At 41.5% G+C, this 26,786-nt stretch overlaps 1 long non-coding RNA gene and 1 other non-coding gene across 3 annotated transcripts; both read right to left on the reverse strand.

Moving 5' to 3' along the window:
- Window positions 1-1,413: 1,413 nt before the first annotated feature.
- On the reverse strand, window positions 1,414-1,520 carry LOC148803905 (small nucleolar RNA R71). Its single transcript, XR_016081593.1, has one exon. It is a non-coding gene; the product is annotated as a small nucleolar RNA R71 (small nucleolar RNA).
- A 2,964-nt stretch (window positions 1,521-4,484) lies between these two features.
- Window positions 4,485-8,435, reverse strand: LOC104585765 (uncharacterized). 2 transcript variants are annotated; one of them, XR_016081468.1, is made up of 4 exons: window positions 7,296-8,435; window positions 6,592-6,749; window positions 4,902-5,034; window positions 4,485-4,802 (listed from the first exon to the last, which is right to left on the reverse strand). It is a non-coding gene; the product is annotated as an uncharacterized LOC104585765 (long non-coding RNA). The 2 variants fall into 2 exon arrangements; XR_016081467.1 differs by having other exon boundaries at window positions 4,485-5,034.
- Window positions 8,436-26,786: the final 18,351 nt, after the last annotated feature.

Genomic DNA, 26,786 nt, shown 5'->3' on the forward strand with positions numbered 1-26,786 from the left:
GAGTTCTTTCTTTCCCTTTGTTGGATTTAATTCTCTTATCATGAATTGATTTGTTTCTTGCTAGGGCTGTGGAAAGCCTAACCATGTTAATGAATATATTGTTATCCTTATGATTTATCCAAGATTGTGATTTCCATATAGTCTTTGAATTATTGTGCTTAATGCAATTAAGAGCTTTGCCACCTCTTAATTGATTTGTGTTATGTGAATGAATCAAGAGAGGAATTCACATAATCGACTGAATAATTTATAGTGTGAATTGAATGGTATATAGAGATATATATACATGATTCATCTAAATTTAATGGTTTTTCTTGGACTTAATGCATTTCCATCTTGAGAGCTCTATTCGAGAGATCGAAGGGTTACCTGATGGATGTAGTTTTAGTATATCTCGAGAAAGAATATTAAATAAAATTGGAAAAACCTCAACTTATGGGAATGGCAAATAATCTTGGTTAATCGAATCCATTAATATTCATTACATTGATTAGGTGGACCAAAAGCCCTAGCGATTTAATCCATTGCATATTCGATTAGTGATCACCCTTGCTTCTAGTTTCTTTTTCTAGTTTTTAATTTCAATAGTTCTTGCTCAAATCTGAATTTTGTTTGTCTAGATAATTAGGGAAGACTGTGGTTCTAATACTTATTTTGTTAAATCCCCGTGGGAACGATATTTTATACTACTTGATAACTAGTGCACTTGCTAGGGTTATATATTTATAGCTATCAAGTTTTTGGCGCCGCTACCGGGGATTTGATCCTAAAATAATATTAGAACTTATTGACCTTGATTAATTTGGATTTTTTTATTGCTGTTTTTATTTTGTTATTATTTTATTTTTATTCTACTTGTTCGATTTCTTGTTGGTTCAGATTTACTAATGCATGACACGCACTAGACAAGAGGGACTAGCTGAATTCAATCCAAAAATTGAGATGACCCTTCACTTGTTGCAAAGGGCCAAGAAAGGTAAGACAAGAGAGGAGGTTGTTATTGGCGAGCCAGCAATAGAGATTGAAGGAGAGATGGTAGAAGAAAATCGCACCCTCTTGAACTATGCTTGTCCAAATGTTGATGGGGCGACATCCAGCATTTGCAAGCCCACCATTCATGCCAATAATTTCGAAATCAAGCCTACAATAATTCAGATGATCCAAACAAGTATTCAGTTTAGTGGGTTACCAAGTGATGACCCTAATGCAAACATTGTTAACTTTTTGGAAATATGTGATACTTTTAAACATAATGGAGTTAGTGATGATGCAATTAGGCTTAGATTATTTCCTTTTTCATTGCATGATAGAGCTAAAGATTGGCTTAACTCACTCCCTGCAGGAAGTATCACCACTTGGAATGATCTAACCCAAAAATTTTTGGCTAAATATTTTCCACCCTCCAAAACAGCAAAGTTAATTAATGATATTACTACTTTTGCTCAATTTGAGAGGGAATCCTTGTATGAAGCATGTGAACGATTCAAGGAGATGCTTAGGAAGTGTCCTCACCATGGGATAACAACTTGACGTCAAATTCAGACTTTTTATAATGGTATTACCCCCTCTAACCGATCCATTATTGATGCAGCCGCAGGTGGTACGATCATGAGGAAAACTCCAGAGGAAGCATATGACCTAGTGGAGGAGATGGTATCAAACAGCTACCAGTGGAGCAATGACCGAACCAATCAGAGGGGAGTACACCACATCGATTCCTTTGCAGCCCTATCTGCGCAAATTGCCAATCTGAATAAGAAACTTGATACTTTTAATATTGCAGCCATTAATACACCATCTAGCATCTCATGCGATTTATGTGGTCAAATGGGACATAGTAATTCTGATTGTCAATTAAATAGTTCTTTTGTTTCCCATGATAATGCTAATTTTATCTCTCATGTTGGCAGGTCAAACTTCAACCCATATTCAAATACATACAACCCAGGGTGGAGGAATCATCCAAACTTTTCATGGAGCAACAATCAACCAATGGCACCCATGGGATTCCAACAACAGCTGCCTCCACAAGAAAAAAAGAGTAATTTGGAAGAAATGATCTCTAAGTTCATTAATGCTACTGAAGCAAGGTTTCAAGAGAAAAATAAGAGGTTTTTAAGCCATGACGCATCGATTAAGAACTTAGAAGTTCAAGTGGGGCAGATTGTAAGTATGCTGTCAAAAAGAAAAGAGGGACGACTACCCAGCAATACGGAGAAGAATTCCAGAGAGCAAGTAAACGCCATAACTTTAAGAAGTGGGAAAACTGTTGGCGAAATTCAAAGAGAAGACAAGGAAGCTGAAGTGGCCGATCTGCAAAAGGAGAATGAGGGAAGTACCCCTAAACTAAATTTACATGAAATTATACTTCCTATTCCCTACCCAAGAAGAGTCTTGAAGGCTAAATTAGATAAAAAATTTGAAAAATTTTTAGAAGTGTTTAAAAAGATTAATATTAACCTTCATCTTCTTGATGTATTGTCACAGATGCCGAAGTATGCCAAATTCCTGAAGGAGGTGATGTCTAATAAAAGAAAGTGGGAGGATGGTGAGATGGTAAAACTAAACGAAGAATGTTCAGCCATTCTTCAAAAGAAATTGCCCCCAAAGCTTAAGGATCCAGGGAGTTTTTCTATACCTTGCACCATAGGGAATACTGAATTTGAAAAAGCTTTATGCGATTTAGGTGCTAGTATAAATTTAATGCCTTATTCTATTTTTGAAAAACTTGGACTGCATGAACTAACATCTACAACTATTATCCTGCAATTAGCTAATCGAAGCATTAAATATCCTAGGGGAATAGTAGAAAATGTTTTAGTCAAAGTGGGTAATTTCATCATTCCTGTTGATTTCATTGTGTTGGATATAGAGGAAAATAAGACAATGTCGTTGATTCTAGGGAAACCCTTTCTTGTTACGAGTAATGCTTTAATTGACGTAAAAGAATGTCTACTTACTCTTAGAATCAATGGTGAGGAAGTGGTGTTTAATGTATTTAAAAACATGAAATGTCCCAACACAATTGAACTTGAAATCTATGCAATTGAAGGCATTGATACATCTAAATCAGAAGACATGCTGAAAGTTGAACATAACAACAATCAATTGCAACAAATAGAAAGAAGTTTGTATTGAAATCAGAATTGCAAAATTTGACTTCTGAGCCAGATTCTTTTGAAATTACAACTCATAATGCATCTTTACCTCTATCTCAAACAAAACCCCTCCCATCTATTGTGCAGGTCCCTATTCCAGGTTTAAACCCACCTATGAAGGATGAAAGGGGGAAACATCGGAAGTTAAAACCAAGTGGGGTGGACCCTTTAAAGTGGCTAAGGTATTCCCTCATGGAGTGATTGAATTGCATATTGGTAAGGGCAATACATCCAAGGTAAATGGACAGCGGTTGAAACATTATATTGAAGAAGAGCAACCCATCCACCATGGGTCCATTCTCTCCTTGAAACCGCCATGAAAGAAAGGTGAAAGTCAAGCTCACAACTTAAAAAGAGCACTTATGAGAGGCAAACCATTAAGTTTAGTTGTTTGTTTTGTTCAGTTTTTTTCTTTCTTTCTTATGAGTGTGTTTTTTTTTTCATATCTCACATTTACAGGATCTCAACGAGGCATTCAGGGAAGTCCTCTTAAATCTCTCTCCTTGTTCTTGTTATGCATATTCCATACATTGAGGACAATGTATATCTTAAGTGTGGGGGAGGATTAAGGGGTTGATAAATTTTTTTCGGACCCTAGCATGCTTTGATCATCACTTTTTAACATTTCCTTTTGAAATTTCTGTTCCTTAGAGACTTGTTTTTGAATGATTGCAAACTACCTTGAATCATGTGCTTAGGTAGGATAAACAAGAAAAGATGTAGGCAAATCTAGCTGGAATTTTCGGCTGTGGAAGGTCTCTCAGTAGTTTGAATGATCAACAGGCAAGATGCAATACAGATTTGACCCTTGTGAGCATTCGGTTTCTGATGGACAAACATGGTTTGATTATTCTAGAACTTGTCTTATTAGGCATGTCGAGACCACAATAATGAGTTCATGGATTGGAACGTGATTTTTATCTTAAAAAAAATATATTTTTGAATAAGTGTGAGATGGAGCATAAAATGCACTCACACTAAAAATATAAGAAAAGGGTGAGATGGAGCATAAAATGCACTCATTCCTCGAGAGAGAATATTAAATAAAATTGGAAAAACCTCAGCTTATGAGAATGGAAAATAATCTTGGTTAATCGAATCCATTAATATTCATTACATTGATTAGGTGGACCAAAAGCCCTAGCGATTTAATCCATTGCATATTCGATTAGTGATCACCCTTGCTTCTAGTTTCTTTTTCTAGTTTTTAATTTCAGTAGTTCTTGCTCAAATCTGAATTTCGTTTGTCCAGATAATTAGGAAAGACTGTGGTTTTAATACTTATTTTGTTAAATCCCTGTGGGAACGATATTTTATACTACTTGATAACTAGTGCACTTGCTAGGGTTATATATTTATAGCTATCACAAAACATGTATGCTACGCTAATCATCTTTTTGCCCACGCCGACACCACCCGTGACCAACATCCTCTCTATTAGAAAATGGTTCCTCACCCACACTATGGCCCCCTTGGACCACAAACTACATATGAACACAAAAAGTTAATAACTACCATGTACTTGGATCACATAAAGGACTCCACTATAAAGAAAAAAAATATCATTAATTCAACTTACATAACCCCCGACCGAACCTCCACTAAGGTCATCTCATCGCTAATAGGGTTCAAAACCTCGACAGCCTGTAATAGGTTTATAGATCCATATGAGATCTTCAGTTTCCACAAAACTAAATAAATAAAAACTACAAACACCATAAGTAGAGGAACAGAAGTGAAAACCGTTTCTGGCCTAGCTTTCTTCAACAAATCAGCTCTCTTCAACTTCCACTGATATATTCCCCCACTTAAATAGACGAGGATTGGCATCAGGAACTGAAAGATTGAATAGCGTTGTGTGCTCGTAAAGCCATGCCTACAAAAAAGAAATAAGCCAATAAGCGATCATCAATTGAATGAGAATAACATAAAGAATAAATAAAAAAAATGAATGTCATCCACACTAGCAATCAACACAGCGCTGCATCCACACTATCCATCAACCAAGAATTCATGTACACATTTACCCAGGCATAATCATCGGTATGTTGTAAATCATCAACATATCCAACCCAGAAGGAGCTCACCCTCGAACTGCCTTAGGGAAGCAACACACAACCAAATAAGAACAGAATAATCAATTTCACCACCTCCTCAATGTACTCCTCACCATCTAATAGTACAATCTTTTTTATCCTATGCCACACCAGATCCAGCTCTATAGAGGCAGAGTGATTTTCATCAAAGCCAAAAGATTTTTGTTACAATCTATTACCAAGAAATCCTTCTGATAGGGAAACTGTACTACCCGACAGACCAAGACCCGTTATCAAGGCAACATCAGCCTCGCTAAATTGCACAATCCTTTCACCAACTATAAAGCACTGGCTAGTCAAGTCCCACGATTTTACTAAATAACTGAAAATGGACGTCTCTACAATCACCTGTGGAAGATCCAAGAAGTTTCCAAAGGGAGTCTCTTGGAGCCTTCTCTTGTGCTCCAAACTTAGAGACAAACTTTTCAGCATCTCCCTAAATTGTTTCGTGGAGCACCTAGTCCCAACTTTGTCACCTGACATTTTTCTGTCGGTATTTTAACACCCTAGTCTTAGCACAAGTAACAAACAAAACATAGTACCATTTGAATTTCAACAACAAACCAAGAAATCATAAAAACCAAAATAAACGAACTGTACAAAATGCAGACACAACTAGATGCTTATCGCACTCAAAGCAATGGAACATGTGAGGAGAGATGAAGCTTCAGTGATTAACGAAAAACGACTTTAAGATGTTGGGGAAGATGTTGTAGCTCTGGTGATGGGAGATGAAGATCCGACGAAAAACGACTTTAAGAAATTACCTCCGGTGATGAGAAATGAAGCTCCGATGATTAAAGGCTCTAAAAATGGGGAAGACGCTGTAGCATTGAAATGGGAAAGACGTTGTAGCGCTGGTGATGAGAGATGAAGCTCCGAAGCTCCAGTGATTAACAACTCTAAAAAATGGGGAAGACACTCTAGCTTTGAAATGGGAAAGATCCTGTAGCTCTAGTGATGAGAGATGAAGTTGCAATGATTAACGGCTCTGAAAAATGGGGAAGACATTGTAGCTCCGGCTATGAGAGATGAACCTTCGGCAATGATTAAAGACTCTGACAAACGGAGAAGAGGGTGAATGTTGTAACTTTCTGTAGAACTCCGATGATCTGTGATTAACGGATCTGAGAAACGGCAAGGATGTTGTAGGTTCGAAATGAGGAAGAAGACAATGAAAAAGACATTGGGGTGGAGGGGTATACTGGATACAACACTAAAATTATGATAACGTGGGGGTGGCATTGATTTTGATTTCCATACGTCCTCAATTGATATTTCGATTTCTGAGGGGGTGCTACCCAAAGATTTCCCTAAAAAAATTTAAACTCTTTTACCTTGATTAGAAGGCAAGGAATAGTTGGAGAAGAATTGGTAATGGTGGTACCACATACGACAACTTATTGTAGAAATCTCCCATCCACGTTTGTTGTAGCTGCCTGAACCAAGATCGAGCATTAGGCAGTGTTTGGCATTGGTGCTGTTTTCTGAAAAACTGCATCACATTGGTGCCATGTCAAAAAAACATAAAAAAGGGTGGTGTTTCAGAAAATAGCTTTTTATTTGGTATCATTTTTTTTTCTAACGTTGCTCAAAACCGTCGATAAAGTGTGGTTTGAAGAAATGTTAAATTTAATGTTTTCTCAAAAAACAGTCTATTGTTGTCGGCGGTGCAATGATGTGGCATCATCTTGGGCGTTGATAATATAGAGCAATGCTGAAAATGGTTATACAACTATAATATCAAACAAAACCAGTGATATTTTCTCAACAAAACAGTCTATATGACATCATTGATGCCAAGCAAAATAATAAGGGTAAAATACAAAAACCTCCCCTGTAGTTTTTGACAATCATAAAAACATTCCCTATAAATTTACTTTAGCAAAAGCCTCCAATTTATTTTTGAAAAATTCAAAAATACCTTCCTTGATCGTTATTTTTTAAAATACCTATTTTACCCTTTTATGAATTAACGTGCATCTCTTAGCAATTCCATAGTAGAACCAAATAGGTTAAAAACGGGAGTGTTGGCCATTACGGTAACTACAAAGCTATGCTTCTTCACCATCTCCGAGAACACCAGTTTCACCGGCTTCACCAACACCGATACACACTTCTGAGGCGCCTCGATCTTCACCCTGTACACGTAATTTACCGGCCCCACATTCGTCACCATCCTAATAAACGACTTGCTCAAAACCCCGCTCGAAGTGCTCAGAAATAGTGTCATGATTGACGGATAATTCAGATTCTCCGGCAACGGTTTCTTCATTGGGCAAGTCGCCGGTATTCTCGTAATCACTTGGATTGTGTTCGGTAGGTAACCGATCGAACACAAGAAGTTTACGTAGTCGGTGGGGGAAATGTCATACACTAGACCAGGGTCCATTGCATGGTCCAGGTTAAGATGACCGGAGCCGAAACCGTACGACGTTGCTGGTTTCCCGGTGGACTCATCGGTCATGGTCTGAAGACGATTATCAACGATGTTCGCAGTGGTCATCATTGCCGAACGAATCGCCGCTGGAGTCCAATCCGGGTGGGCAGATTTCAATAAAGCTGCAGCACCGCTTACGTGTGGGCATGCCATCGACGTTGCAGACAAGATGTTGAATTCAGTATTCCGGCTATCGGAATCTAATCCGATCGGACTCACGGCGCTGGTCCAGGCAGCTAGAATGTTTACTCTGGGTGCGATCAAACCCAGTTTGAGTATCTCCGGAGTTAAACCGTTGGGTCCACGACCAGAGAGCGAAGCCACTACTGGCGCGGGCTTGATACCGACCACGGTCCCACCAAATGTGATTGTGGCTGTCGGAAGCAAGACGATGAAATGTAGGACTTCACCACATCTCCTTCGTTGGCACCGACAGCACAAGCTGGGAGCAGATGAGCGTCACCGACGAGGCCTTCACCGTTGGAAACTCCGTTGGTGAGAATCATTCCCACACCGCCCGCTTTCTTGTCGACCAAACCTTTGGCAACTTGGGGACAACTTCCGCGATCATAGACAACAATTTCCCCCTTGACGAGGCTGGGATCAAGACAGTTCTCATGTAGAGTGAAGTAGAGAGAATCCCTGATTTACCAAGATAAAACAGATATACGTTAATTTGTAAAAAAGTAAAATAGGTATTTTGAAAAATAATCAATCTAGTCATTAATGCATTTGGTACAACGATTCGTTATCATAATGGGCTATTCTAATTCTAACCGTTTGATTGGGTGCATGGAATCCTATTTCTATTTCAGCTGAAATGACATTCCACGTTTGAGGGAATTTTCAGCTGAAATGACATTCCACGTTTGAGGGAATGATCATTCCCTGTCCCTCTCTTAGAAATGAAATCTTATTCTTGCTGATTTTAATTTTCATTTCTATTTCCATTATTATCTGAATCAAACAACTATGGGAATAGACCATTCCGATTCTAATTCTGAAGAATTTCAATTCAGATTCCGACTGTCAATCAAATGGATCCTTAGTCCTGAAATATCACATCTGCATTGGAAGAGGCCATAGACCTGGTTCGACTTTTTGTCGACTGTACCGTCTTTGTAAAAGCTTGTGCTTGGTCCATTGGCTGCGAGAGAAGCCAATAGTTTATCGAGATTGGTCTTGAATGGTTCCCCATCTGTATAACTATTTCCCAAGGAACATTGCCAAGCAATGTTTTAAAAAACGACATGGAACCGTAACCGTTATGGCCACCGGTTTCTAGGTCGGCAGTTTGACTATCCGATTTGAATGGATAGCCCATTCCAACAAAAATAAAAAAATTAAAAATAACAGGGATTAATCGACAACATTAAGAACAATAGCAAAAGGAATTGGTGAATTGATGGTACCATTCTGATGATGAACATATCCACCTCTCGCTTTATACCGAGATGGCATAAGAATAAGATGAACATGCATGCCCTTTTTATTTTACTATTACTTGCACACGATTGTGTCAAATAGAGCATGATTTTTAGTCGGCCCGGCATGGCTTGCCATGATGGATTGCGAGTCATGCTAGGCATAGCACGATCGTATGGGTCACATCATGCTAGGCCTAGAGTTTTAGGTCCATGGGCCGATATGGCATGGTGCAACTGAGCGGGTTGTGCCGCCCATGGCCTGTGGCACGACTTATATATATAGTATGTATATAATTATATATATCTATATATTATATAATATGTATATAATTTTATTTTCAGTTTTATTATATTATTTCATTTTATTAATGCACATATAAATAATTGTATACATTAAAATTTATATAAAATAAAATTCTAAGATATATATTTTTTAATTTATGTTAAATTTTTATTTTTTTAATTTTTAAAAAACATGGCTTAGTCCTGTCTGTGACTCGACTTGGCCCAAGACTTGACCTGTGGACCAGTTCCGGTCCATGGCACGACACGGGCCTGGGCCTGGGCCATGGGCCATACCGAACTGACCCCCTAAAGTATCTTAGAAAATGAAAGCATGGCCCTGCTTGACCCACAGATCGATATGGCACAGCCCAATTAACACAAATTGGGATCTGCTCTTCACGTTACACGCCACACACCGATCTCACAGTCACATTCCACCCTATATTGGGAATATCTCCCCATAAATAATAAATTTAAGGACAGTAGATGTTCCGATATGGTGTAAAAGGAATGACAAGGGCCCACCAAACCAGATCATCAATATGGTTGCTGTGTTATCCCTAATTTGGGAGTACGTATTTGTTCATGTTTCTGCCATTCATGTATTGAGCCCTGTGGTGATCTTAAGACAGCGCATTTTTTAATTCTATGTGTGTGTGTGAGCACAGATCATTTCGTATGTCCCATAATTTATCCAACTTTTGTGTTATTTTCTGTGGCTGTGATACAGTTATGAGGCGCCGCCCTCTGTTCGAGCAGATCCCAATTTGAAAAAGAGTGTTTTATAATTATTAGGCCATGCCACGAGGCCCACGAACAAACGTCAAACACTTGCCACCACACTAAGGTGGCTTACTTTGTTCATTTCCTCTCGCAATACTTTCCACTCGCATGTCAGGAAATCTGCTTTCTTCTTTTTAATTCCTGAAACCTCCTATTAAGGCATGAAGTAATTTGGTCTTTGCAATTATTTTCCTTAAACTTTCTGATATGGTTGCAAGTAAAATCTTTTAATAAAAAGCATTAAAATGTTTAAAATATTTTTTTTCATAAAATTTATATTATTTTTGTACCGAGAAACCAGAGTTAATAGTAATCGCATGGATTACACATTACCATGCTTATTGTAATCTTGTTAGAGGATTCCAACAATAAAGGAATCTATTTTCGATTATGTCAAAAAGTTTAAAAGAGATTACTGCAATTACCAAACTGTAAATTTTAAGAGAGGTTTCAACATTAGTAAAAAAACTGCAAGAGAGGTTTAAGCAATTCACCCTAATATTTAACATAATGAGAAAATATAAAAACGTAAAAACTATCTGATGGAGCATCAAGCATCAACTTTGCTACTACGTACTTGGACCCCGATTAATAGGGACTGGGCCCACAATCCCATCCAGATTAATGTCCGAGTTCAATTAATGTATATGTATATTTCGAATGCTGCATTTGGCCGTGCGATTAATAAGGCTTTATGTCCTTGTTGCGATTAAAAAAAGGAGATAAATCCGGCTTTTGACGTATGAGTAGTCCATGGCTCTCTGACAACCTCCTTTGGTTTAGTATATTCCAAAGATTAAAATTTTGGTGTTACAGAAATCAAACCTTTTAAACGTTGGCTCTCTAACAACCTTCTCTGTTTCAACCTCTTCACCACCAACCGTAGCATTGTAAGCACCGGACAACCTTAGCATCAAAGTCTAGCGATCAAATGTATCATCTTGTGGTTGGTTGTCAATGGCTAAGCACCTCTATTTCAAGTGTCGAGAGGTTGAAGACAACCTCTTATTTTATTTATTCAATTTTTTGAGAATTTATTTATTCAATTAATATTATTTCTTAATATTTAAACACTATTTTATAATATTTTCTTTTATACTACAATAATTCAGTCAATTTCTTGTATTATTATTTAAATAATAATGTGAGGGTAAACTTGTATAATGCACATTTTTATTCTTATTTTTAATAATAACTTGCTTTTCTCTTATTATTATTATTATTATTAGTAGTAGTATCATTTATTTAAATTTTTTATTTTTTATTAATACTATCTGATTTTTTCTATTTTATAATTTTTATTACTATTACTTTTATTAATCTCTTACATTTTATTATATTTATATTGATTTTTTATTTTTACCTTTTTTATATTATTTTAATATTTTCCAATCTATTTGTAATATTTTGTTTTAGTCTTATATTATTTTTTAATAGTATTATGTGTTTTTATATTTTTAATTATTATTACCATTATTATTGTATTTTTTTACACTTTTCATTATAATTTTAATAAATTTTTACTAATTTATTCTTGTTTGAGTTATTTATTATTATTATTATTATTATTATTATTATTATTATTATTACTACTACTACTACTACTACTATAATATTAATAAATGTTTACTATTTTATCTCTTTTTATATTATCTTATCATTTATTGATTTCTTTGACACGGTTTTTTACTATTTATATATTATTTTTATCATTAAATTATCTGTTTTATATATTTAATTTTATTACCATTATTGTTTTATTTTCTACATTTCATTATATTTATAATAGTTTTTACTATTTTATCATTTTTACATTATTTTTATTTTTTATTGATACTATTTATTGATTTTTATCATATTTTATATTTTCTATTATTTTTTTAATAATTTTATATATCCTATTACTTTAATCATTTTCAATTACTTTTACTTACATAATGACTTTTAGGGGTAAATTTGTAAAATGCAAACTTCTCAAACGTCATAGCATTCAGATTATTGTACAATCCTACTATATCAGATGTCTACAAAAGCATTAAAGTAAAATTTCTTCTAAATGCTTTCAGAGGTTTTTTGCCTTTTAGACTTCAAACTTTAGATTTACCGAATGCCACTTTATTAAATCGGCTCATCAGACCCAAAAAAAGTTAAAAATTGTCGATTCAAATAAGGAGCTCGGAGCTCCTTTTTTGCTTAACTTATTTAATCCCATGTTTTAGAAAATATTTCTTTTTATTGATTTAACTCTATTAATGTTTTAAAAGATAAAAATACCCCTCACATTTTTTACCAAGTTTTTTCGGTTTAAAACCATGACTCTTGTTTCTTTGGCACGAGACATTTGTAGCATTTCCAGTCCCCCACCGAGTAAGCAACTTCTTGTTTCTTCTTCTCTCCATTTGTTCGAATCTGGCCTCTAGGTTTCATTTTTGTTTCGATTGAAGTTATCCGCTTAGGCTTAGTTTGGAAGGAGTACAAATACAAATATGTAGAGTGTAAATCCTTGTATTTTGTATATATTTGTACTATACATATTTGTATTTATACTCCTTTCAAACTAAGCCTTATGGAAAAACATGAACACTTTTGGGTGATCTAATTAGGGCTACAAATTTGAGGTATAGAGGAGTAGCAATTCCTATACTTGCATTGAACCGGTATTCCTCAAGTTTTCCAACTACCTGAACATTTTAGGGGGTGTTCTATAGCGTAGATGAGAAATTAGGTAGTGTGTTTTAATTCACACTACACCTGTGGTGTGGATGAAAACACACCACACCCCAAATAGGGTAATTGTTCTACACTGTAGATAAAAATGTGTAGACCAATCCACACACCTCTATGAACATTCTACAAGGTGTGGTGTATTTCAATCCACACCTTGTGTTTGATTCCATGCATCTCAACTACAACATTTAAGATAACCTATGCCATTAATCATTAAAAAATAATATTTTATTTTTTTAGTAATATACACAATATAATAATAATAGTAAATTGTTAAGAATTTTAATAATTCAAAAAATTAATATTAATAATAATAATATTAAATAACACATAATAATAATAATAATAAATGAATAGTAACATTAATGATATTTTATAATATTAATAACATTTAATAATAAGTAATAATATCAATAAAATTTATTATTAATAAAAGTAATATTCAAAGCTTAATAATTAAAAAATATTAACATTAATTTAAATAATATTAATAATATTTGAGCAGTAACAACTTTTGTTTTCAAGAAAAGTTGAAAACAAAAGGCAAGAAAAGAACGAAGAAAATATTCAAAGAACATGCCATAGAGGATCTCAACGTCTATATTCTAACTTGCAGAAAAAGAACACCAACGAAAGAAAAAAAAAAAAAAGAAGCCAAGGGGTAGTCGGAGAAGGAGCACTTACTGCTCGCGGTTCAATGCAGCAATGGTTGAAGTTGTAGAAGCAAGTGAGTGAGCACTAATGGTCGGAGTTGCATCGGCAAGAGCAGAAGAAAGCGGTGGCGACTGAAGAAGCAATGTGGCAATGCTCTATGAGATACTGCAACAGTAAAAAGAAATAGGGTTAATTTAGGATAAATATCATATGTGAAACACAGGATCAATGCTCATAACATAAAATGGGGTTGCTTGGTTTGATCCACGAAAAAAACCCGTGGATGAGATTTTGGCCTATGGTGTGGACCAATCCACAAGCAAGTGAACCGAATATCCTAAACAGGTGTTGCGTGTTCCCAAATGCAATATCTCATAGACATTCCACAATGTCGAACACCAACTTAGTCTTCTATATCTTGGATAACTACAAACTGGTAACTAGACATATTCATGGGCCAGGCTTAGATTTGGCTTTTGTCAAAATTCTAATGGGCGCTGCCCGTGAACAGTACTACTGGTAACGCGTCCACATTGGTGTAAATTCCTGTGTTGATGAATTAATGAATTGAATTGGTGTTAATGTCGCTTTTTCTTGTTAACGTTTTCCTTTTGTATGGTAAGCACTTGTAGGAGGGGGATTTGTTAATAGTAGTAATAAATGAACAAAAGACAAATAGAAGACGTCAAGAGCTTACGATACTGGCCATTGGATTGGTCACAATTTGTTGTGATATCATAGTCTGTCTCTAACCAATAACGAAAGTTGTTCAAGAGCTGAAAATTCGGTTAATAATAAATAGGGAAAATTTTAATTAGTACTTGATGTGGGGTGACCCAATCTAGCCCATTTGAGGCTGGGAGGTCCAGTCCACGAGCGCTAGATCCGAGAATGAGATCCGCTACAGCATGGGTTACACTGTTTTTCTTGTACGGAGCCAATTGCGGAGTATTCACATGATCCTACCAAGCCCGTTGTATGCTTCTGTATGGCTCTCATTTCAGGCGTTCATCTCCAACTACCTCCAGGCAACTCAAGTATAAATAGGGGTGCCCCCCTCCAAGTAAAGGGGAAGGGGAAGAGGGGGGGGGGCAAATCGAATACAATCTGAATCTAGATCTGGTCTCAAAAACTATATTCTGGTTCCCCTCTTCGTACCCCATACTAACTTGACTGTTAGAGACTCTGCCACGGGTTTTCACCCGGGGCCGCTGACGTATTCTGTCTTGCAGTACCTCGGCCACTTGCTTCGGCTTCTACAATATTCGGAGCCCTATCTGCCTCGGCCTTAGTAGCAAGCTCTCCGAACCCTCGAAGCTTTCAGAAAGCCTTAGAAGTCTAGGGGCGAAATTACTTTGTTGTCATCAGCCAATCCAAGCACCAACAATTGGCACCGTTTATGGAAAAGTCGCTAAGACATTCCCTAAAAGAACTTTAACAAGCTAACAAGTCCCCAAACTCCGACCAACCAACATGGTACGAAGAACAAGAAATACACAAAATCTTGTCACCAATGAATAGTTCCAGGCCATGCTCGAACGCCTGGAGTACATGACATAACAAGTTGAGTAGAACTACCCCTAGGCAGGAGGTCACCCCCAAGGTGACCGCCCCGTCGAGGAGTCAACACATCCGGGCCGGCATGGGTCCACCAGGCAATCGGTCCCCAGCCTTGGCAACACGCAACGGACCGAGCCCTCACAGTTGGGTAGTAGTGGTCCAGCCGACCCGTTCTCCCGAACCTCCAAACCTTCCAGCGGAAGGGAGGACAACCGTAAACCTCCTAGCTGAAGGGAGGAAGAACCGGAATGATTGGAGGATAGCCGTCAGCCCTTCGAGCAACATCACCGATGCCGAAGGGCCAATTTGAAGGATGAAGGCGGACGCCGTGATCGCCCCAGCACCCATTCTAGGGTCGAGGGCCGGCGTCGAGCCTTTTCCCCTCACGCGTCTCGGACCTCCGGGACGTCTTGAATGACCACCGCGCTAAGCGCGAAGCACACTGTCTCAACTCCGAGCACTCCAGAGTCCGCGTCGAGCACCATCATGTCCGTGAAGGCCAGGATGGTGCGCAGGCCATGCCCGACCCCATGTTCGCCAAACTCCGAATTGAGCTCAGTGCTGTCAAAGTCGATCTCCAACAAGTTAAGGAAGGCCGAACTAACACCTCGGCCGAACAAAGCAACTTCCTAGGGAGAATGGATGCCTTCTCCCTTGACATCATCATCGATCCTCTACCCCCAAACTTCAAAGTTCTCGCGTTGGAGATGTATGACAAGAACACTGACCTGGATGACCACCTGGAGAGCTTCAGAGCGCTCATGATCTTGTATGGATATTCCGACGCCTTGACATGTCAAACTTTCCAAGCAACCTTCAAGGGAGCCGCTCAGCGATGGTTCTCAAGCCTCCCACCTTGATCCATCAACTCGTGGGAGCAGTTTTCCAGCATGTTCCTCGCATGCTTCATTAGTAGCCAGCGCCCCCAAAAAAGCGTTGTCTCGTTGATGACTGTTAAGCAGAAGTGAGGAGAGAGTATGCGGTCATACATCGACCACTTCAAGAAACAAGAACGTGAGGTCTGCGACCTTGACCCTCTGGTCTCCATGCATGCCGACATCAGCAGACTCCTCCCCAGCTCGACCCTCAAATGCTCCGTTGCCAAAAGCCAGCCAAAGACGAAGCTGGAGTTCCTAGAGAGGGCCCAAAAATACATTGCCGCCGAAGAGGCTTCGGCTATGGATGCCCATGAGAGAGGCATAGAGCACCGACACGGAGCCCCTGAGAAAAAGAGGAAGAATGAAGACCAGGGCCGCAACAACAACAACAATAACAGGAAGCCACCAGCCTTGGCCTTGGGTTACAATTAGTACACGACACTCAACTCCACCCACACACAGATTCTGATGCAGATCGGGCAAGAGAAATATATGAAGTGGCTTGAAAAGTTAAAGAAGAACCCCCACCGGGGGAACTCCAAAACATACTGCAAGTTTCACTAAGGTATCAACCACAACACCAAGGACTGTTATGATCTCAAAAACGAGATAGAGTCCCTCATTTGTTGGGGCCACCTCAAGCCGTACGTCAGAGGCGAGGCCAGCGCCTCATCCTCCTAACAACAACACCACCACCACCAACAAGTAGCAGGCGTCATCGACATCATATTGAGAGGCACGACCTCGGGTGGATCCTCGGCCTCGACTCACAAATCCTATGCCAGGCAATTGAACATCCAGGGCCGACCCCCAAGAAGCAGAAGCAAGAACCCCTCTCCTTCACAGACGAGGACTTGAAGGGGGTGGCAGTCCCCCATGACGACGCATTGGTGGTTTCAGCTGTCATTGCAAACTTCGTAGTCAAAAGGATCCTTGTAGACAGTGGCTCCGCAACCGACATCCTTTTCTATGAAGCCTTTGAAAAGATGAAGATAGCACTAGAGCACTTCCAACCAGTAGATGCCCACTAGTCGGCTTCTCCGTCAACATCGTCAAACCAAAGGGTAAGATTTCCTTACTAGTCACAGTAGGGACAAAGCCCCAACAGGTGACAAGGATGACAGGAAGTTCCTGGTCGTGAAGATTGGCTCACCCTACAACACCATCATGGGGAAACCAACTCTTCACGCATTCTGGGCAGCTATCTCCTCCTACCACCTCACCTTGAAGTTTCCCACCGAGCACGGTGTCGGAGTTGTTTGTGGGGGCCAGCATGCCGCTCGTCAGTGCTATGTGGCAGCGTTGAAGGCCAAGAATAAAGAAGTTCTGCCACTAGAGGGTCTCGACCTCAGGGAGGAGCCAACGAGCCGAGGACCTCATCTCGGTCCCCCTAGACGAGGGCGAGCCCGACAAAGAAGTCTGCATTGGGTCCAACCTTCCCCCCGAGAGCCTATCCAAACTAGTAAGTTTCCTTAGACTCAATGCCGTTGTGTCACGGGGTTAATCGTTGATGCCCCGTGCGGCACTTGAATGGGGCGAGTAAGCCTAAGAAACAAAGCAAACACACAAAAAAGGCAACAAGATGGCACACGAATTAGCAAAAGGCTATTTGTATTGCACTAATAAACGGCAAGCACAAGCACACAATTCAATGTCGAGGGGATCTCGTGCTTAACCTTTACACGCTACTGATTCACTCGTCTACCTACCTCCCCTCAAAGAGTACGTTAAGCTTTTGGGGGAGTGACATAAGAAAACATCAAAAGAGTGGAAAATCATACTAGGTATTTACAATAGCACCATTGGGGGTCCCCCCTTACAAGATACATACATAGCCCACCCATGACAGACATAATGACCCCATCAAGGCACGGTGTAGGCACTCTAATGGCACGAAGGTAGGTGCTTGATGGCACGGTGAAAGAGTCACTTGTGACAATCTCCCCCATTCAATTCGATCTACGTCCTTAGAGATCGGCTTCGACTGGTACCTTAGAGTCACTGATGCGGAAGGAAGGTTCTTCTGCTGTTCCACGAACTGACTATCGTCCAAGGCTGAGGTGTATATTTTGGTGGCATGGTTGGGTTAGCCTGTTCTGTTGGGGTTTCCTATGGCTAAGTCCTTTCTTGGCAGCCTCAATGTATGTTAGTGGCTGGTTCAGCTTGGCTATAGGGAAGGTTTTGGCCAGGTAAGGGTCAAAATGGTATTTTGGATTATTGGGGTATTGGTTCCCATGAATTTTTCCCCAAGGATTACATGTAGGGCTACTACGGGATTTAGCCTAAGGGATGGTGCGATAGTAGTCCCTAAATGGCTTGGGTGGCACTCGCTCTCCCTGGTGGTTGTGGTAGTAGATGCGGGTGAAATTGGACACGGCCTTGGGTCTTTTGTTGGGCCCATCAGTTAAGGGCATATGAGGCTTCTGCTGCGGATGTGGCTTCTGCTAATGTTGTTGCTGTTGTGGCGCTGTCTTCTTGTTGGAGTTAGCACCATCACGTCTGGTGGTAGTGTCCTTGGTTGTTGTTGCCGAGTCCTTTGACGTTTCTTGATGTGGGGTTGGATGTTGGAGCTGAAGGGTTGAGACTTGTTTCTTCTTGGTGTCAGTTGAAACAATCATTTCGACCATACAGGGTGACGGCTGGTCCATGATCAAGCAAGACGTTTAGATGAGGTGCTGGTGCAGCTTTTGCCTGTGTCAAAAAGTCCATGCCTAGGACAACGTTAAAGTCATCCATGGGTACTATGGAGAGATCAATCTCCTTGTCCTAGGTTCCGACTTGAAGCCTTACTCAATGAGCCATGCCTTCAATGGGTTTTGCACCTATGTTAACAGCTTTGAGCCAGCTAGGCTCTTTTGAAATGACCAAGTTAAGTCTCTTGGCCTCTGTAGTGGAGATAAAATTGTGAGTGGCCCCTATGTCAATCCTCTCTTGACTGAGGCGGGCTGCTTCGAAGTAGCCCCCTTCTTCATCATAACATTGAAAAGTTGGAGGGCACCCACTCTTGGCGCTTGGGTACTCCGTTCCCCATCACTCTGTTCACCATCACTTAGTTTGGCAATGAGGGCATTCAACTTCGCTTGCTTTGGGCAATTCCTAGTCAAGTGCTCCTCCCCACAAATGTAGCAAGTGGGAGGACGACTGGGTCTCCCTTGATATCTGTGGTTGTAGTAGCTTCAACTTTCTTGTGGTTGCTTTCCTTTGTGGTGCTAGACTGGTTTGTGGTTGAAGGGCTACTTCTCCTTTGGGGGACTTGGTTGTCTATCTCCCCCACTCAAATGTGTGGTATGCGGGATAGCTGGTCTGCTACCTTCATCATCTGACAGTCTCTATTCACTAAATTGTTCAGCCACGACCATGGTGGAGGCAAGGTCCTGAACATTACGTCGTTGGAGCTCGAGCTCGGCCCAAGGCTTTAGGCCATCCATGAAGTTGAACAATAAGTCCTTGTCTGACATATCGGTGACTTCTAATGTGAGGGCTGAAAACTCTTTGACATATTCATGGAGCGAGTCGCCATGCTTGAGAGTCTTCATCTTGCAACGAGTGAGGTACTCCACATTCTCTGGGTAGAACTATCTCTTCAGCTCTCGTTTAAAGTCAGCCCAAGTACGAATAACACACGTACCACGTTCTATGACAACACACCTTCTGTGCCACCACAACATAGTGACATCAGTCAAATACATAGTAGCAGTACGCACCTAAGTCGTTTCATTAGTCACATTGGCGACGACAAGGTACTGCTCCATTTACCACAAGAAGTTGTCAAGCTCTCATGCGTTGCGAGTACCCGAACAGGGTGTTGGCTCCATAATCTTGATGTGGGAGGGAGTATGTGCAAATGAGGTACTAGCTGGATTGGCAACGACCCTCTTCAGGATTGCACATTCAGCTTTGATTTCGTCTAGTTGAGCTTGGATGTCAGAGGAGGCACACGCGGCTGACTTCATTAAGGCCCACTCTGCTTTCATTTCGTCTAATTGGGCCTGAACGGTCATTGATGTAGAGATGGTTCTTCTCTACGTTGCCCATTCTTTCTTCATCTCATCGAGCTAGGCTTGAAAACTATCAAGCCAGTCTTGGACCTACGAGTTGGATGAGCTGGCTTCTTGTTGGCGCGCAATGCTGCAAATTTCCTTGAGTGTGCCATTGATTATGTCACGGACTTCGTCCACGACTCCACTCAGGCGACCTTCCATCTCGACCAGTGTACTGTTCATGGCTTCAATGTTTTGATGCAGCTCGTATATCAAGTCTCGCATCTCACCTATGGTGGCTTCTGATGAGACCAAAAAGAACCCTATTTTTATCCCCTAATATTCACTCTTTTACATTTATTTAGCAATTAAATGGACTCATTACTCTTGTATTTCGATTCAGGGCAATAAAGAAGGCAATTGGAATAAAACAGGGCAAATCGGGTGATTTTGCATAGTTTCAGCGACAGTCAGTAATCTGGGCCTAACTCTCAATTCCGGACTCCGAATTGGACAATTCAAGAAGCATTAGAAAGATGAAAGAAAGGCCCACAACTTTTATGTTTTGGGTTTCTACAGATTCGGCCCGAATCGACTACGAAAATGGGCCCGAAGTCGGAGCAAGTTCGCAGCCAGGCCCATTTCACAACTTAAGCCCAACTCGCAGAACTACCTTGAAGCAGCCCAAGTTTTAAAGCAACCCAACTCGAATTCAAGAGTTAAGAGTCCGAATTTCGAATGTAATCTCCAATGATAGAGTCTTATCAGATCTAAAGTCTTGAATGTAATCCTAGAGAGATAAGAAGATTGAGATTAGATCATTAGATAAGAGATAGGATAGGGTTAGTTCAATGAAGATCAAGACTCCCTAAAGATAAGATGATCTCCTAGAAGGAGTTGGAAAACAGCCATCTCCTTTGGCTATATAAAGAGGGGGGCAAACCAGCTCTAGGATCACTCAATCATCCAGCAATCAAGCATCAAGCAACTCAAGAAGATCAGTTCGGCCATGGAGAAGCAAAGCATGGAGATTGCGCAAATCATGAGCAGCTAAGCTTCTTTTTCTGGTTCAAGGGGGGAGGTTCGATTGTGTCATTGTGAGGTTCTATAGTTAATTTATTTTCTTGCTTTTTAATTCAAGTATTCATTGATTCTTGCGCATATTTTTTATTGGATGTTAATGTTAATTAGTTTGACAAACTGAATTAATGTTGATTTTCCTACTGCTATCCATGATTTCGGTGATCCGTAATTGTCACGAATAGTGGTACAAGTAGCAATTAGGTTGATATCCTTTTGGGTCAATTGTTCGTGACAGCCTTTGACCAATGTTTTAACATGGTTCAACCTAAAGGAATCGATGGAACAAGATTCTATAATTGTAGCTATCTCAATTATTATTGTTTTGGTTTAACTGTTTTCACAAATCTTAATGCTATCGCTAGTTAATATGGAACGCTACCGTACCCAGTTGAGTGGTGATAAGTGTTGATCGAATGCTGGGTTTGGTCAACTGAATTAGGAAAACACAAGGTTTATTATGGCTATCCTAATAAATCTAAGGTTAAATGCTTGAATTGCAAGAATGCTGAAATGTACCTAGGATCGATGGCCAATCGATTCAACCTGAACCCTTGAACCAGAATTCAATAAGACTGATTTTCTCTTGTTTGTTTAGTTTGTTATTGGTTTCTTGTTCTTTTAATTTTAGTTATTTTATTTTCCCACTCAGTTATATTATCCATTCGGCTAAGAGATTATTGATTTGCTCCCTGTGGGATTCGACCTAGTACCACTTTTACTGCAATTATTTGATTGTGGGACTAGCATTAATTTTGAGGGCTTCGACAGACCCGTCAGCTTCGGCTTAACCTACAACACAGAAGCAGTAATTTTAGCAGAGATCAGCCAGCCAACACTTCGAGTTGAGACGTACAATGAAGCCAAGAATAATGAAGCCCTTAGAGTGAACTTAGACCTATTGGAAGAAGCCTGAGAGCAAGCACAGATATGGGTATCCACTTACTAGCAACGAGTGGCCCGCTACTACAACTCTAGGGTAAAAGAAAGACACTATCAAGAGGGAGTCCTTGTCCTCAGGAAAGTCATAGTCCTTGAACCCGGAGTAGGAAAGTTGGGCCCCAATTGGGAAGGCCCCTACAAAATCAAGCGAGTTGTCGGCCCCGATACTTTTCACCTGGAGTACCTAGATGGAAGACCTGTAACTCGGACATGGAACTCGGAGAACCTCCGGATGTACTACAAGTGATTGTAATATCTTTTTGAAACTATTGATTAATGAAGCAAAGTTCCTCTTCGTCTCTATTCTCAGTGCGTGTACCTACTAAATTCGTACAACTCTTCGGCCTCATGACTGACAGGGGCGCATGGCCTCCTCCGAGGACCGTACCCCCTCGCTGGACCGATGCCAAGATTTAACGAATAAGTAGCGAACACCCTAGCTAAAGACTTAATGCAGCATAATACACTAAGACGGTTGAGGCCCCATATGCCTCAACGCCCTACCTCGACGGTGACTAGCCCCCTGAACTTTCACACTTAGTGCTACCAGCAAAGGAAGCCAGCCTCCACGGAGCGTTGTGTTCGACATCGTCAAAACAAGTACGCGGGGATATGGGAGCCATGCGAGCTTCAACACTGCCTAGGCCCCACGGAGCCAGACGAGTCTTAGCTCTGTCTCGGTCGCACCGAAGCTAATGCGCAGGGATACGGGAGCCAGGAGAGCCTCGGCCCCATGGAGCCAGATGGGCCTCAGCTCTGTCTCGGCCACCCCTCAATACAGAAGGCCACTTCGGCCTCGTTGAAGCCAACCCTTGGAAGATTGGGAGACAGGCGAGCCTCAGCTCAGCCTTGGCCCCACTCTCACGTCGACAGGTCATCTTGCCATTTACTCAAGTATAAGGGGAAGAGAGTTAGGTGAGCCTCATGCTCCGCTTCGGCCTCCCCCCACCACAGGCCTCTTTGGCCTTGCCTAAGTGAACATTTAGAAGGGCATTAGGCCAGGCAAGTCCCGGCCTAGCCGCGGAGGCTTCGCCTCGGTAACCCCTCCGCCATGCTTCTGACGCACAAAGTAAAGTAAACTGAAGAGAACTACACTTGTCTCACGCTATGATTTTTTTCTCTTGGAGGGGCAAGACCCTTCGGCAACAAAAGCATAAGTGCAAAAACAGTGCAAAGAACACAAGGAAAAACAACACAGCAAAGCACAAGTACAACATTTGAGGCAAAGATCAAAAGTGCCACTTTTTTCATTATATACAAAAACTTTTGGCCCCTCAGGCTGAACATATGTACAATGTCAAAAAGCATAAAAAAAGAGAGAGAGAGAGAGAAAGAAAAAAGAGAAAAAGCCTGGCCTAAGCCTCGCCATCAACCAGAGGAGGAAGTGCAGAATCAGTAGCCTCTTCAGGAGAGTCAAGGATTACCTTCAAAGATTCGACATCAAAATCTGGAAGCATTGCCGCAAGTGCCTTCTTGGTGTCCTCAATCCCATCCAAGTAAGCCCTAAAAGTGAGATCGGCCAACTCATTAGCTCGTTTCCCCACCTCCTGGGCCCTCTTCTCAGCATTAGCTAGCTTCTGTTCGGCCTCCACAACCCTCTTAGCTGCCTCGGCCACCAGCTTATTCACCTCAACAGTGTTTGCCTTGGCCTGTTGGAGACACCGTTCGGCCTCAGAAATGAGGCTCTCTACATGAGCCCTCTCCATTTGCTCTTTGGAGAGGAGATCCTGCGTCTTCTTCAGCTTCTCTTCGGCCTCCGTGCGGAATTTTTGTTCGTCGCCGAAGTATTGCGGTAGCTCGCGGCACTTCTCCACGGCATTGGTGGTGACTTGCTGAAGCTTGTCTTTCTCAGCCTCCAGCTTATCAATATTGGCTAGGGTCAAGTTCAGCCGATCCCCTATCCCAACAAAATGAAGGCAGACCTGTAACAAGGAAACAATTAGTACCTAGCAGCAAAATGAAGAAAAGAAGAAAAGGGAAGAGAAGCAAGTTGTTACCTCAGTCAGGCTCTACAGTCCCTAGTCATACAACTTATTCAGGGCCATCCCCAGCATTTGGAAGCGGTCCTGTGCCAGAAGAGCCCCACTCACCAATGTCGGGCCAACTCCCGCACTGCGGATAGAGTCCCCCTCGTGGATCTACCACTCAGGGTGAAAGATTTGGTTAGACTGTTGGGCGAGCTTCTCCAATGGCATGGGAGTAGAAAATGGCCCCATTTGCTCCTTATAGGGCCTCCTTGGGGAGTCATCGGCAAAACTCCCAGTGCGGGCCACCTTCTACTACGGTTGACCCCCTACGGCCCCCTCAGTCGGTCTCTTCCTCCCTGCCTCGACTGGTTGCTGTGGCGCTTGCTCCTTGCACCCCGGCTGGCCCTCCTCGACGGGCCCCTTCCCCATCATGGGGATCTGTGGAGTGGCTCCCTTCGGGGGAGCTATTGAAGAAGTCCCTTTCGCAGGGACCTGTGCTCTCGTCCCCTTGGCAGGGACCTGACGGGAAGAACCCCCCTTCGTAAAGGATGGTGCCTTCTCCTTCTGGGCTGGAGTGCCCCTGGTGGACCTTTGAGGCGTCTGTCTTCCAGCCTTCACCCGCTCCTTCTGTATCACGCGAGCATAGTCAACTATAGCCTTCCGAGCGTCCATTGGCACCTCTACAAACAAAATAACAGTTAGTACCACTACACAAAGACAAAGATGAGGAAAACGTGGAAAGGGATTGTGTGGCCTATCCTACCGAAGGGGGTAGGGCTGAGCCCTGCGAAAACCAATGGGACCTCCTCTTCCACCAAGGGGTGGACACGGGCTCTCCCCAGGTTGAGCAGCTACGCGAGATCGTCACTCTCCTCACTCGTAAGCAAGGGGACACTTTTCTCCATAGACAAGCTGGCTTCTCCCCACCCTGACTTGAATGCCCAACCCTCGGGACAAGATAAAAAGAAGTATTTACTCTTTCAGTTGTGCATAGAAGAAAGGTTATCTATGGGCTTAGACTTGCGGGGTTGGAAGTAGAAGACAGCGGCTTCGGAAGTGTGCTTCCTCAGCGTGAAGATCGCTCAGAAGAGCTTCGGCGTCAGCTCCACCCCCTGGAGCCGGGCCACCACCAGGATTGCCACAATGGTTCCTATCGCATTGGGCGCCATTTGGCTAAGGGTAATCCCATACATCCTTAGTAGGTTAGAGATCAATGGATGAAGGGGGAACCGAAGACCAAATTGGAGGAAGTGTTGATAAACACAGATCTCCCCCTCCTTGGAAGTCCACGGCAGATCACTCGCCTCATGCACCCTCACTTCGTAGGATGAAGGGTGTTAGATAGTTTTGTATGCCTTAGATACAATCAGAATGATGTACTTTATGAGTTTATTGTAAATGAATAAAAGTGCATATTTGATTCAAGTTCCCTTAGTTTGTTTCTGTGCAATACTCTTAAACTGGACACTTAATGAGACTCGTGTTAGTTTAGAATGTTCACAGCCGGGGGGTCGGTCTGGGGAGACCTATCCTGACAAGGCTGACACTGTGGTGCCACCAAGTCGGTTGGGGTGGCCTGTCTCAGCTGCCAGTGTGAGACCCTAGGCACATACAGTGTAGGATTAATTGAATCTATGAACTGGACCAGATTTCTAGTATTGCCCTGGACCTTAGAGATTGATGGGCAAAACTGGAAAGTTACACCCGACCCCTAGACTCGATTATGATACTACACTGGGTGTCGGATTGGGCTGTCTTTGATGTACCAATCAGTGAGATCCTTAGTGGGGGTCAAAACCTGGGTATATTGAGACAGTTTGAGAATTCATCTTAGTGGGTGATCATAGTGACAGGATCAGCCACTTTGTCAGACAAAGGTAATGATTGGGATGCACTCTCACTGATGGAAACCAAGACTACCGGCAGCCGATTTCAATCGTTGAGATTTGTTTTGCAAAGTATATTTTATATGAGATATAAAAGTATATATATTATGGTTTCCAAAAGGTTTGCAAAAGGTTTTAATTCCCGGGATCCATATAAGTAGAGAGTGCAACCCTGTTCCTTGCAGTCGAGGGAGAGGTCCTCTCTTGTCGGGCAGTGTATGATCATTATGGGCTGAGAGGTTAAGTGTAAGACCATTGAGGATAATACCTAATGGGCTAATCTTGCATCTGCCCACAGTCCTTGGGTGTTACAAGGTGGCTTGGCCCAGGGACCACTTAGGGTAAGTGTTGGGCTCATAGAGCCCATTTGATGGGTTTCAGGGGGTGCACTGTCCATAACAATGTATTCGGCCAGGCATTGTAACGAAGGCTGGGCCGAACCCATGTGGCTGATGTGTAGATCAATGCTTGGGTCCCCCGCCATACAAGAAAGCCCAACTGGGCAGCAGTTAGGAAGGTTAAGTGAGCACATAAGCTTAATGGGCCTAAAGCCCATTTCGAACTGGGCTATTTTATTAGTTAATAATGGGGCAAATTCTGAGATGGATTAGCAGATAGGATAGGGTCTTGACCCTATCCACTCATAGAGTCCAGATCTGAATGTGATTCAGATCTTGAAACCTCCTAATGAGATTAGGAGAAAGCTAATCTAATCTACAGATAAGATAAAGGTTTATCCTTATCACCTAAAGAGAGGTCTTATCCAAATATGATTTGGATAAGCAGCTCCTAATTGGATTAGGAGCTGATCTTTTAGGTTAACAAAAGAAGGAGGGGGCGGCAGTCTTGGAAAGACACACATTCAGATCCTCTTTAGTGTTGAAATCAAAGAAGGAAGAATTAAGCATCCCTGCAGAATTCTT

The sequence above is a fragment of the Nelumbo nucifera genome, chromosome 1, assembly GCF_055504915.1.
Source record: "Nelumbo nucifera cultivar China Antique chromosome 1, China Antique-T2T, whole genome shotgun sequence".
NCBI classification, from domain to species: Eukaryota; Viridiplantae; Streptophyta; class Magnoliopsida; order Proteales; family Nelumbonaceae; genus Nelumbo; species Nelumbo nucifera.